This window comes from Furipterus horrens, unplaced genomic scaffold, assembly GCF_987537825.1.
Source record: "Furipterus horrens unplaced genomic scaffold, mFurHor1.1.pri manual_scaffold_11, whole genome shotgun sequence".
Taxonomy (NCBI): Eukaryota; Metazoa; Chordata; class Mammalia; order Chiroptera; family Furipteridae; genus Furipterus; species Furipterus horrens.
In genome coordinates this window covers 28,670,638-28,683,558 of record NW_028327181.1, presented here as the reverse complement: position 1 = coordinate 28,683,558, position 12,921 = coordinate 28,670,638, and the positions used below count along the sequence as shown (strand labels likewise).

Here is a 12,921-nt window from a genome sequence, read left to right as displayed (position 1 = left end):
AATTCATGTTTCAAACCCCACCATTATATAATCTTCTTTATAAGTCTTTTAAACCAGTCACTAAAGATAGTTTTTACTTATTTTAATTATATTTTATTGTTGATTCTGTTACAGTTGTCCCAAATTTTTCCCTTTGTCCCTCTACACCAAGAACACCCCACTCCCTCAGGCAATCCCCACATTGTTACCCATGTCCATGGGTCCTGCATATCTATTCTTTGGCTACTCTAGTCCCTGTGCTGTACTTTACACCCCCATGACTGTTCTGTAGCTACCAATTTGTACTTCTTAATCCCTTTACATTTTCACCCAATCCCCTCCTATCAGACTACCATCAAAACTTTCTATGTGTCTATGATTCTGTTTCTGTTCTGCTTGTTTATTTTGCTTTTTAGATTAAATTGTTGATAAATATATATTTATTGCCATTTTGTTGTTTATATATTTGATCTCCTTGTTCTTAAAGAAGACTCTTAAACATTTTATATAATAATGGTTTGGTAATGATGAATTCCTTTAGCTTTTTCTTATCTGGGAAGCTCTTTATCTGTCCTTTGATTCTAAATGATACCTTTAGTGAATAGAGTAATCTTGGCTGTAGGTCGTTGCTTTTTATCCCTTTGAATATTTCTTGCCAATCCCTTCTAGCCTGAAAAGATCCTTTTGAGAAATCAGCTAACACTCTTATGGGAGCTCCCTTGTGGGTAACCAATTGCTTTTCTCTTGCTGCTTTTAAGATTCTTTGTCTTTAACCTTTGGCATTTTAATTCTGATGTGTCTTAGAGTGAGCCTCTTTGGGTTCATCTTGTTTGTGACTCTATGCTTCCTAGACTTTCATTATTTTTTCAAATAGGTTTCCAATTTCTTGCTCTTTCACTTCTTTTTCCAGCACCCCTATGATGTGAATGTTGGTACACTTGATGTTGTCCCAGAGGCTCCTTACACTATCCTCATTTTTTTTTTTTGTATTCTTTTTCCTTCTTGCTGCTCTCATTGGTTGTTTTTGCTTCCTTATGTTCCAAACTACTGACTTGGTTCTCAGCTTTATCCACTCTACTGCTGATTCTCTGTAAATTGTTCTTTAATTCAATTAATGTATCCTTAATTTCTGACTGGATTTTTAAAAATGCTGTTGAGGTTCTCACTAAGTTCCCTGAGCATCATTATAACCAGTGTTTTGAACTCTGCTTCTGATAGATTGCTTTTCTCCATTTTGTTTAGTTCTTTTTCTGGAGTTTTGTTCTAGTCTTACATTTGGGCCATGTTTCTTGTCTCCTCATTTTTGCAGCCTCCTTGTGTTTGTTTTTATGTATTAGGTAGAGCTACTACATCTCTCAGGCTTGATAGAATGACCTAGTGTAGTAGGTGTCCTATAGGGTCCAGTGACACAGTCTCCCCTCTTCTCCAAGCTGGGTACTCAGGGTGCATCCACTATGTGGGCTGTGTAAAGCCTCTTTTTGTAATTGAGTCTTGATTGCTGTTGGTACATCCAAGGCCAGCCACCACCTGTGTTTTGTCTGGGCTCACACTGCATATGCTACAAAGTGATCTGCAGGTGGCTGCTACTTGTACTGGTCTTGGAGGTGTCCAGGTAAGGTCAAGTTGTGAACCAAGGCTGGCTGCTGCTAGTGCCAGGCCTGGGGCAACTTAGAAAGAGGTATGGGACTCACTGAAGCCAGATACTATTTGTTTGGGAGAATTTAGGAAAATCTGAAGCATGGGCCAAGACAAACCATTCATATAAAAAAGCCTCTGGAAACATCGTGGGTGGGCACATAATTTGGGTGGGATAGGGCCTCAGGGAATCACCAGTGTGGAGCAAACAGTGTAATCCAGGTTGATGGAGTCTCAGATATGGCACCCCCTTCCAGCTCTTGGCTCTCTGGGAACAGGGCTCAGAAAAGGAACAATGGCCTCTGCCAGCACTTATGTTTGGGAGAAAGCTACCATCCAGCTCTCACCCTGATGCCAGACAATTCAGTTCCTCCCTGTATTCTTCCGATGCCTTTCAATCTGCTGCCCTGATGCTGGAGCTCAGGGATAGTGAGTCCGAGTAAGTCTGTGCATGTGCCCTTTAAGCAGAACTGCCTGGGACTCTGAGAGTAGATGTCTTCCACAGCCTCAATCCCCACTGCTTTTTACAGTCAGAAGTTAAGAAGACTTATCTTCCTGGCACTGGAACCCTAGATTGGAGGGCCTGGTGTGGGGCTGGGACCCCTCACTTCTGAGATTTCACTCCCTGATTTTTATCTGCAACACGTGGGTGTGGGACCAGCCTGTTCCATGTCTCTGCCCCTTCTACTAGTCTTGATGTGGTTTCTTCTTTAATTCTGTAGTTGTAGGACTTCCATTCAGCTCCATTTCTGATGGTTCTGAATGATGATTGTTCTATACTGTAGTTTAATTGTAATTTAGATGTGGTTGTGTGAGGAGGCGAGCCATGTTTACCTACGCCACCATCTTGACCAGAAGTCAAGGACCTATAAGTCTTTATAACTGCTCAAACCTTTGCTAGTATGAATTAATTACATTCCCCACATTCTCATAAAGACAGAATAAAAATTTAGAAACAGCTCAATCTCCTATCACAATTGTATTTGTCTTTCATTTTCTAAAACTTCTTCCTGTTCCAATTTATCATGATCTGAAGTCAGAAGTAAAAGTATGTGAAAGTTATTTTATAGTGGTGGTCTCTCCCTTCATCAAATACATAATAAAGAAATTAAAAGATAAAAATTCTTCTTCGGTCCACTGACTTTTTTTTCTTTCTGCTCTCTCTTTCCTCTATTATTTCCTTTAGCTCCTGGTTAACAGCCAGAGGTATTTCCCTGAGTGAAGGGACCATTTTGGTTACCTGAGGAATATAAGTTGGTTTCTGACTGTGGACAGGGTACAGTTTTCAGAAATTAGTGCCTCTTTTCTCCTACTGGATTTCCTGTGCTTGCACTGTGAAATGGTCTGTCTACTAAATGTCTTCTCTGCTAGGAAATCTTGCAAAAGTCAGAACAAGATCACAGAGCAGCTCCATGAATATCCTAGAAGGAGCGAAGGTTCCTATGAGAGTGGATGCAAGTACTTCATTGTAAAACATTGATAATCCTCTACATATGGAGTTTTTAAGCTATGACATGTAGTTGATAGACATGCTCCTGGAATGGAGCCCAACTAGTAATACACCAGGACAGGGTAAGATGCAGAAGATGATCAAGTGATCTGCTCCTCCTTCTGATTTTATTGTTCCCTGGAAAGCTCTGGCCCAGTTCAGAAGGGAATCAGAGTTCTGGAGCATTAGTAAGTGAGGTTGTGGAGTCTATGCTTCTATCATCATATTATCCACCTGGATATGTTTATTCATTAAAAAAAAATTATTGATTCATTTTGAGAGAGAGAGAGGGATGAAGAGAGAAATATTGATTTGTTTTCCACTCATTATATATTCATTGGTTGCTTCTTGTGTGTGTCCTGACTGAAGATTGAGCCCATAGCTTTGATGTAAAGGGGAAGATGTTCTAACCAACTGAGCTACCTGGCCAGGTCTGAATATGCTTATTTTTAATATATGACCTATTGAGAGAGATACATTTCTTAAAAGAGCTCAGTGAACTAAATATGCATGCACTAAACTTGAACAAAAGCATTTGCAATATTTTTCAACACCAGCATAAAGTGCAGATCAAGCAGCAAAGGGAGAGTGAGGTTTTTCCCATGAGACTCACCTTGGAACAGATTGGAGAAGTCCCAGAAGCAGAAATCATGGGAAGGGAGACATGGGTTCTGAAGCCTGATGAACCATGATTCAGACTCTTGGTTTTTATAAATTTGGGCAAGTTACTTACCCTCTCTAAGCCTTGGATTCCTTGTCTGTAAAACAGGGATAACAATACCCACCTAAAATGGTCATTGTGAAAATCATGTGAGATAAAGGTCTAGAACATTCTAGGTGCTCAATATATGTTTACTGTGTGGACAAAAAGGGGCCACATAATAAACCTGACAAGCTCAGGAGTGGCCTGCGTGGTGGCCTCACAAACTCAGAGACCTAAAGTCACCATATAGGGTTGTCTGAAACTAAAACATTCCAACAAAAAGCTGTTCGAGGTGGGTAGCCATGTTCTTGTGTGGTATTTTTCCCTAACAAAGGTCAATCTTCACCTAAACTGAGCACATCTGCTGTCTTTTTGTATCTAAGATAACATACCTGATGGCATATCCTTGGAAAATCGAAGTAATTCTTCCTCCCGCCCCTCAAAGCACAATTACCCAACCACCACACCAGAGCTGAGACCACAAATCCCCTCATTGCTATTGTGATTATGGTCATTGTTAACTGTTAACTATCCTGCACCCTCCAATGTAAAAGAAGTATGTGTCTATTTGTTTAATCTTTTATCCAATCCCAGGGATTTCCTGCTTTGCTTTCTCCTGCCTCCCGAATCCATCACCAGTAGATTCCATGTAACACTTACATCTTTCCCTTTGATCCCGGTGTATAAAATAAGTGGTAAAACTACCAGTTTCCGGGCATTTTCTCAACCCCTTGAGATTTTGCTTTCCAGCAATTGTCATCAGTTTGGCTCAGATAAACTCATAAAAATTTTTACAGCTTTGGATGTTTCTCATGTTGACAATTACCTGTGCCCCTTTCCTTCCCTACTATTTTAGCTCAGCTCAGGCAAAATGGTTACAATATTCCTGCAGAGTCCTGATTAAAAAAGAAATAAATAGGACCTTCAGCCTGCAAATGTGTCAGAAGGAATGAGAAACACAGAGGAAGTTTTACATCGGTGTGTGTTTACTGTCTTGGTGTGACTCTATTCTTTAAAAGCAACATGACTATGGCTTCTGTTCCTTCGCTCTGACATTCTAAACCTGCAGTCAACCCTCACAGCATGAGGGAATGGCGATGCACTGACTGAGGAGATGGCCTCACCCCAGAGCAGCCCTATGAAAGCGGTCCTCTTTAGGACTTATCAAAGCTTCTGCTGCTCCTGTACCTCTCCCTTTAAGTCCTTCCTTCCTTGCAGTAGGTCCAACTCCATTTTCTCACATTTTATCCTCTGCTCTGTCTCTTGGAAGTACAGTAGTCCCTCTCTATATCACGGTTCATTTATCGCGGCCTCACTGTATCTCCGTTTTTTATATTTAATTAAATTAAATATAATTAAATATAATTAAATTATATTTAATTATTTATCGTGGATTTTTCGATATCTCACAGCAGTACTGTATACATATGTTGTTAAAGTTATGTAGGTTTAAGAGTGTAGAATAAATATAAGGTACCTACTTTTTGGAGGGGTCTAGAACGTAATACCTGCGATAAGTGAGGGAATACTGTCTTTCTTTAATTTTATTTAAATAGGAGGACCCACCTTCCCAATATAAGAAAACAGTAGCAGACTAAACCTCCATTTGCTCTAACAGGACCTGCTGCTTGTGCTATAGAAGAAAGGAAAGGTCTGCAGTCCCGTTTATTTGCATATTTCTTTACTTTGTAATGATTCTGTTGAAAATGGTCATATTGAAACCAGAAAAGTAGGGACCTCCAGCCAAGATGGAGGCCTAGACTGACACACTTCATCTCCCTCCACAACTAAGAAGGAATACACCTACCGCAAAACCAGAAATAACCAGAAGTTCCAGAAAATAAAGCTACATGGAAGTCCAACGTATGAAGTTATAAAGAAGTGGTGCTCATCCAGACGGGTAGGAGGGACAAAACCAGGGTAGAGAGGTCAAGCTATGCTGGCGGTGGTGGCTGTGGTGATGGCGGCAGGACAGCGGTAAGTACAGACACCCATGTTTAAGGGGAGGCGAGAAGCACCCGGGGAGCACCCCCAGCTGCAGACCAGGCCCGTCAGCTTGCTATTCCAATGCTGGGGAAGGCAGGCCCCCATTGCCTCGGAGAGGGTGGGGATGGAGGAGGAGGCTCCTGGTCTCTCAGTGGAGAGTGAATGGCAGAAATCCATATTGGACCCCCACCCCCACAAAAAATGCCACAGTGTGGTGAGAAGGGTCACCTGGTAGTGACAAGTGCATGGGGCTCTGCCCCCTATAGCATAGGAGGTGTGACAGCCATGCCCAGGAAGCAAAGGTAAACATAAAACTGTCAGGATGACACAGATCATGATAGAGATCTCAGTGACGCAGCTGACAAGACAGCAAATATCTAATCTAACATCTCAGCAGATAGGAAATCTTTCTGAGGCACAGTTCAGAGCTTTGGTTATAAAAATGCTCACAGACCTAACAGCAGATCTTAAACAAGACGGGGAAAGAATGAAGGCTAGTCCTGCTGAAATGAATGAAAACACATATGAAACTAGAGGTGATGGAAAGAAAACCAGGGATCAAATCAACAAATTGGGACATGGGGAAGGATCAAACAATCAACCAGTGCAGAAAAAGGAAATGAAAAGTAAGGAAAATGAGGAGAGGCTTAGGAACCTATGGGACAGCTATAAGCGGGCCAACATCTGAATCATAGGGCTGCCACAAGGTGAAGAACAAGAACTGGAAATTGAAAAATTATGTAAAAAAATAATGAAGCAGAACTACCCTAACTTGGGGAAGGAAATGGAGTTACAGGTCCAGCAAGCACAGAGAGTTCCAAACAAACTGGACCCATGGAGAAGCACACCAAGACGCATTATAATCAAAATGTCAAAAATTAAGGATAAAGAGAGAATCTTAAAAGCAGCAAGAGAGAAGAAGAAAACTATATACAAAGGAGTCCCATTATGACTATTAGCTGATTTCTCAAAATAAACTCTGCAGGCAAGAAGGGACTGGCAAGAAATATTCAAAGGAATGAAAATCAAAAACCTACAACCATGATAACTCTAGCCAGCAAAGCTGTCGTTCAGAATAGAAGGGCAGAGAAAGTGCTTCCAGGACAAAGTAAAACTGAAGGAGTTCATCAGATCCAAACCACTGTTATATGAAATGTTAAAGGGACTTGTTTAGGAGAAAGAGGATCAAAACTATGAACATTAAAATGAAAACTGTATCACAACAACCAACAACAGAAGCTAGGGAACCGAAACAAAGGCAAACTAAGTAGGCAATGAGAATGGAAAAAGAATTATAGGTATGGGGAACAATCTGGGGGAAGGTCATGTAACAGAACCCCTGGGCTGCTCCGCTTTGAAACAGAACCCATGGGCTGTTTAGTTAGGGGCCCGATTGCTCACCACCAGAATTATAACTCTCAATACCAGAGTTTAGTGAAAGGAAAAAAAATGTTTATTTAATAGATATATAGATTTAATTATTTGTGGATTTCTGCCGTTAAGTCTTATGCTCTTTAAAAAACACCGACAAACACATAGTTCTGCCTCCCCCTACCAAACTAGGCTAGTTTTAGAAAAGTTAGAGATAATGTTTCCCTACTTCCTAGACACAGTTCAGCTTTACCAGTAGCTGCCAATCATTCAATTCTGATTGGGGAGATCTTTCTGTGTTGTGGTGCCCCCCAGCTTTCAATCCAAAACCGCGTGGATCCTCAGCCTCCTTGTAAACTGCCTTCTCAAAGCCGCATGGTGTTTCCCTCTCAAAACAGCATGGAGAATCTTTTCAAAACTGCATGGAGAACTCAGCTTCTTTAATCCGCATGGAGAACCTAGCTTCTCCAAACCTCATGGAGAGAGCCCCCATCACCAAGCCACATGGAGAGAGTCCCCTTCACCAAGCTGCATGGAGAGAGTGAGAGCCCCACTAAAATGTCTGCAGCTGCTTTTTAAATCTCTGACTGCGACCTCTGATGCAGTGGGTGTGGTAACCAGTTCTGATCATTCACAGAACCTTATGCAGGCTCTGTAAGCTCTTTCAGTACCATCCCATGGTCCAAGACCCCTCCCATCTTCTTGGGCCTTGGAAGTATCAAAGCCATTTTCGTAACAAAGACACTAGCCACCAGCCCCAGGCATTCAAAGGTATCTTAAAAGCTGATTCCCCTTCTCCATGCCCCAGTCGCAAGCTCTGGGGGTTTTTGGACACCCCCACTCTTTAACAGTCAGAGGGGAGGGGGAAGGAGGGAAAAGGAGGGAGATGGTACAGGAATTAAGAAGCGTAATAGGAGGGAGTGAAGTAGACAGGAAGATGTTGAGAAAAACTATATGCACAACAAATGGGCATGGACTAAGGGTGGGGGGACAACTGGAGGGAGGGGTGTCACTGAGTGGAGGAGAACAAAGGGAAAAGAAATTGGGACAACTGTAACAGCATAATCAATCAAGCATATATAAAAAAATAAAGAAACCAGAAAAGTCGGTGTTCATGCTGCCTATCGCTACCAGAACCAATAAGTACAGACAAGGATTGAACCTTTATGGGTGCTTTATTCAGGTGACCGCAGAGTTGAGAGCTGGCAGATTATGTAGCCTCTAAAATCATCTTAACATCTCATGTCTAGCCAGCGTTTTTGTAAAGATAAGAACGGGTAAGGAAAGAGTTTGAAAAAAAGGTTAATCAGGTAAGAGTTGCAGGCTGGTGGCAATTTTCTTGGTACTTTTTTATCTGCTGATCAACAATTCCTTATCTGTGTCATGGACAGCCCCTCCCTGGAATGCAATAGTTCAGGTACTATCTCACCACTTGCAGAGCCCCTGGTGCACAAAGGTTTAAATGCTTGTAGACCTCCTGGAGTTACAAAGCTCCTAGTCTAGGAAGAACAGCTTTCCACATGCATTAGTCACTTAATTCTGTCAACTATAACTACAGCTAAAATCATTAACTCTTGAGTTCCCCTATTAATATTAATGCCAGAGTTTTGTGTTTAAGTGGCTTCCTAGAGCAGTCCCCAACCAGGCTGCACAGCAGGAGGTAAGCAGGTTAAAGTCAAGGTGAGGAGGTGGAGCTGGGCCACAGCTAGGTGGGGGAACTGGTGTTTGTTGCCAGGGCCACTCCAGCCCATCCAGCTCAGCCTGGCACCCGCCATGAAGATCCACAGCTTCCAAAGCAGCCACCAGGGCTTCTTCTTCAGGCCCTGGAAGCTGACGGCTACCAAGACCCACATCGTGAAGTCTGCAGATGTGAAGTTAGCTGATGAGTTGCATATGCCATCCCTCCCTGAAATGATGTTTGGAGGCAACATTTTAAGACTGCAGCACTGTTCTGGCTTTGGGAGGGAGTTCAATGCTACAGATGCTTTAAGATTTGTAAACACCTACCAAGGAGTGCTCACAGGAGCCTGTGCAGGAGAGTGGCAGGGGAGCAGAATGGAGAGCGAACACTCAAGGAGGTTATTAAACCGTATGATGGGACCCACACAACACATTATAATAGAGAATCACTCAAGTTAAAGGTTGCACCTACAACAGAGCATCTAGATACAGAGAAACTAAAAGCCAGAGAACAGATTAAGTTTTTTTTAAGAAGTTCTCTTGTTTAAGGATGAACTTCATGACCATGGAGTTTCAAGTCTAAGTGTGAAAATAGAGTAACGTCTTGCAGCTTTTTTCCTGCTGTTGCAGTTTTTGTTTGTTTGTTTGCTTTTTTAAGTATGTTTTATTGATTATGTTGCTACAGTTGTCCCAATTTCTTTTTCTTTTGCTCCCCTCTTCCCAGTAACCCCTTCTCTCCAGCAACCCCCCCACCTTAGTTTATGTTCATGGGTCGTGCATATAAGTTCTTTGGCTTCACCTTTTCCTATATTATTCTTAACTTCCCCTGTTTATTTTGTACTAACCAATTATGCTTCTCAGTCCCCTTTTATCCCCCTTCCCTCTCCCAGCTGATAACCCTCCAAATGATTCCATACCTATGATTCTGTTCCTGTGCTGGTTGTTTGCTTAGTTGGTTTTTGTTTTTATTTTTTAGATTCAGTTGTTGATAGTTGTGAGTTTGTTGTCATTTTAATGTTCATAGTGTTGATCTTCTTTTTCTTAAATAAGTCCCTTTAACATTTCATATAATAATGACTTGGTGATAATGAACTCCTTTAGCTTTAGCTTGTTTGGGAAGCACTTCATCTGCCCTTCCATTCTAAATAATAGCTTTGCTGGATAAAGTAATCTTGGTTGTAGGTCCTTGCTTTTCATCACATTCAATACATCTTGCCAGTCCCTTCTTGCCTGCAAGTTTCTTTTGAGAAATCAGCTGAGAGTCTTATAGGCATGCCTCTGTAGGCAACTCTCTGCTTTTCTCTTGCTGCTTTTAAGATTCTCTCTTTATCTTTAAACTTTGGTATTTTAATTAGGTTGTGTCTTGGCATGGTACTCTTTGGCTCTAACTTCTTTGGGACTCTCTGTGCTTCCTGGGCGTGTATGTCTACTTTCTTCACTAAATTTGGGAAGTTTTCTTTCATTATTTTTTCACATAAGCTTTTGATTTCTTGCTCTTCCTCTTCTTCTTCTGGTACCCCTATGATTTGGATGTTGGCACATTTAAAATTGTACCAGAGGGTCCTAAGTCTCTCCTCACTTTTTTCAAGTCTTGTTTCCTCATTCTGTACTGGTTGACTGTTTTTTCCTTCCTTATGTTCCAAATCATTTATTTGAACCCTGGTTTCCTTCCCTTCGCTATTGGTTTTGTGTGAATTTCCCTTTACTTCATTTAGCACAGCCTTCACTTTTTCCCTTATGCGTTTGCCATACTTAAGTGTATCTATCAAGTCTGTGACTATCACTAACACCAGTGTTTTGAACTCTGCATCTGTTAGTTGGCTATCTTCTTGTTTGTTATGTTGGCTATTTCCTTGTCGCTTAGTTCTCCCACTGGAACCTTGATGCTTTCCCTCTTTTGGGCCATACTTCTCTGTTACATTATAAGGGGCAGAGCCTTAGGTATTAGTCAATACAGGGTGTCCTGTTTCACCACATTGTGGCGCTGTGTGTGTGGGAGGGTTCTGAGAGGGAACAATGCCGCTTGCTCAGCACTTGCCCCTTTTACAGGCACTTCTCCCACTTCTGTATGGGACTGGCGCCTCTCTAGCTGTTGTCCTGGCCATCGTTTCCAGAGTGGGTGGGTCTGTGGACATTCTAGGATCAGGGGGGCCCTTCAAACAAGCGGACTCTACTGAGAGACTGGCAGTTTCTACCTCCGCCCCAAACCCCACTGGTTTGCACAGTCAGAAGCAATGGGGCTTGATTTTCCCCAGCGCTGGAACTGTGAGCTGTGCAGTCTGGTCTAGTGCTGAGAGCGTTCCTCAGGTGACCCTCTCAACTTTTGAAAATGTTTGACTGCACTTTCCACTGGCCTGCCACTGCCGCTGCTGCTGCCACCACACCACGTCCTCTCCGCCCCGGCTCCATCCCTCCTACCTGTCTGGATGAGTATTTCTTCTTTATATGTTTGTTTGTTGGACTTCCATGGAACTCAGTTTTCTGGAACTTCTGGTTGTCTCTAGTTTTGAGGTAATTGTATTCCTTCTTAGTTGTGGAGGGAGACGCAGCATGTCTGTCTAGGCCTCCATCTTCGCTGAAAGTCTGTTTGCTTTTTTGAGAATTGATGGAGTGCTTATCAGAATGAGTGACCCGAGACTTCACTGCGAGGCTGACAAGACCTACATGTTATGAGAATATACATCAAATGAGAGCAAAATTGCTAATCTAACATGTTCTGCCTCCTTTCTCTGTGGAGCCCAGTGAAGTAGCACAGTATTTACCCATCCAGGAGGCAGTTTGTGAGAAGCTAACATTTCCAGAAAGACTTGATCATAACCTCACAGACTCACAAGGAAACGCACGTATGGAATAGAGTGTGACGTGCCATATGCTCACGGTGGAACCTGATGGAGACCTTGGCTGTGTGGATGGGGATATTTTTATTCTGAGAATTAATTGCCTTGTCTATGTGAGATTTTCAGTAGCCTTAAAGGAAGAAAAAGAAAAGATTGTTGCAGGCAAAAAATAAAGTCAAGGTGGAATGTTCTGAGACTGCCACAAAAGCCCTGAAGAGTCTGCTTCCATTTCCAACGTCCTGTCTTTGTGAAGCAGGGTTTTCTGCAGGGACAGCAACCAGAACGAGACTACAGAGTGGACTGAATGTAAGCAACACACTTCAGTGTCACTGTCTCCCATCAGCCCCAGGTCGAGCCCCCTAGTTTCAGGAAAACAAGCTCAGGGCTCCCACTGATTCTGCACTATGGGGAGCTGTATAATTACTTCATTATATATTACAATGTGATCATAAGAGAAATAAAGTGCACCACAAATGTAATGCGCTTGAATCATCCTGAACCCAGCTCCCCCGATGCCGGTCTGTGGGAAAACTGTCTTCAACGAAACTGGTCCCTGGTGCCAAAAAGGTTGGTGACCATTGTCCTAGATTAAGGTCTCTTTAATAAGCAATTTAGCACATCTTTTATATGTCAGCAAAAGAAGGGTGGGTGTTCATGTCCTAGATCGTGTGTGTGTCTGTGTGTGAGAGAGAGAAAGAGAGAGAGAGAAAGCATATCATGCAGGCCATACTGTAGGTGAAAGAATCACTCACCTCTGCTGGGGCAGAAGTTAAAGCGTCCCTTTGCCTCACTGTCAGCCAGGGTCTCCTGACTCAACAGTGCACATGAAAACCCAACACAGCACAACCACCCCATAACCAAGACAATCGATGGACAATACCATGCCCACGGTGGAAGCTGGACACAAGACTCGCTTCCTCCAGGCTGAGGCCATAGGAATCATGAATCCCCGATTCCTCTGGCAGGGTGTCTGCGGCAGTTTCTTCTCTGAGGAAGTGGAGAGGCAGAGCTTGGCTGAGCGCCCCTTGCAGACACCAGGGGAAAGGTGTCAGGGCCAGCTGGCAAACCATGCTCCCCAGACCCCTTCGGAAGGGCTCCTGGGGTGAGATAAAACAGACCAGGTCTTTTTGTTTGTTTGTTTTCCTCCACCTGACCTGATGACTATTTCCACTGGCCTGGGGAGAAGGTGAAAAACTTGTCTTCATCTGTGTTCCTGGGCTGGGGATGTGAATGAGCATCAG

At 42.8% G+C, this 12,921-nt stretch overlaps 1 pseudogene; it reads left to right on the top strand.

The window, feature by feature from the left end:
• The first annotated feature begins 8,915 nt into the window (after positions 1-8,915).
• Positions 8,916-11,697, top strand: LOC149997295 (TIP41-like protein; annotated as a pseudogene).
• Positions 11,698-12,921: the final 1,224 nt, after the last annotated feature.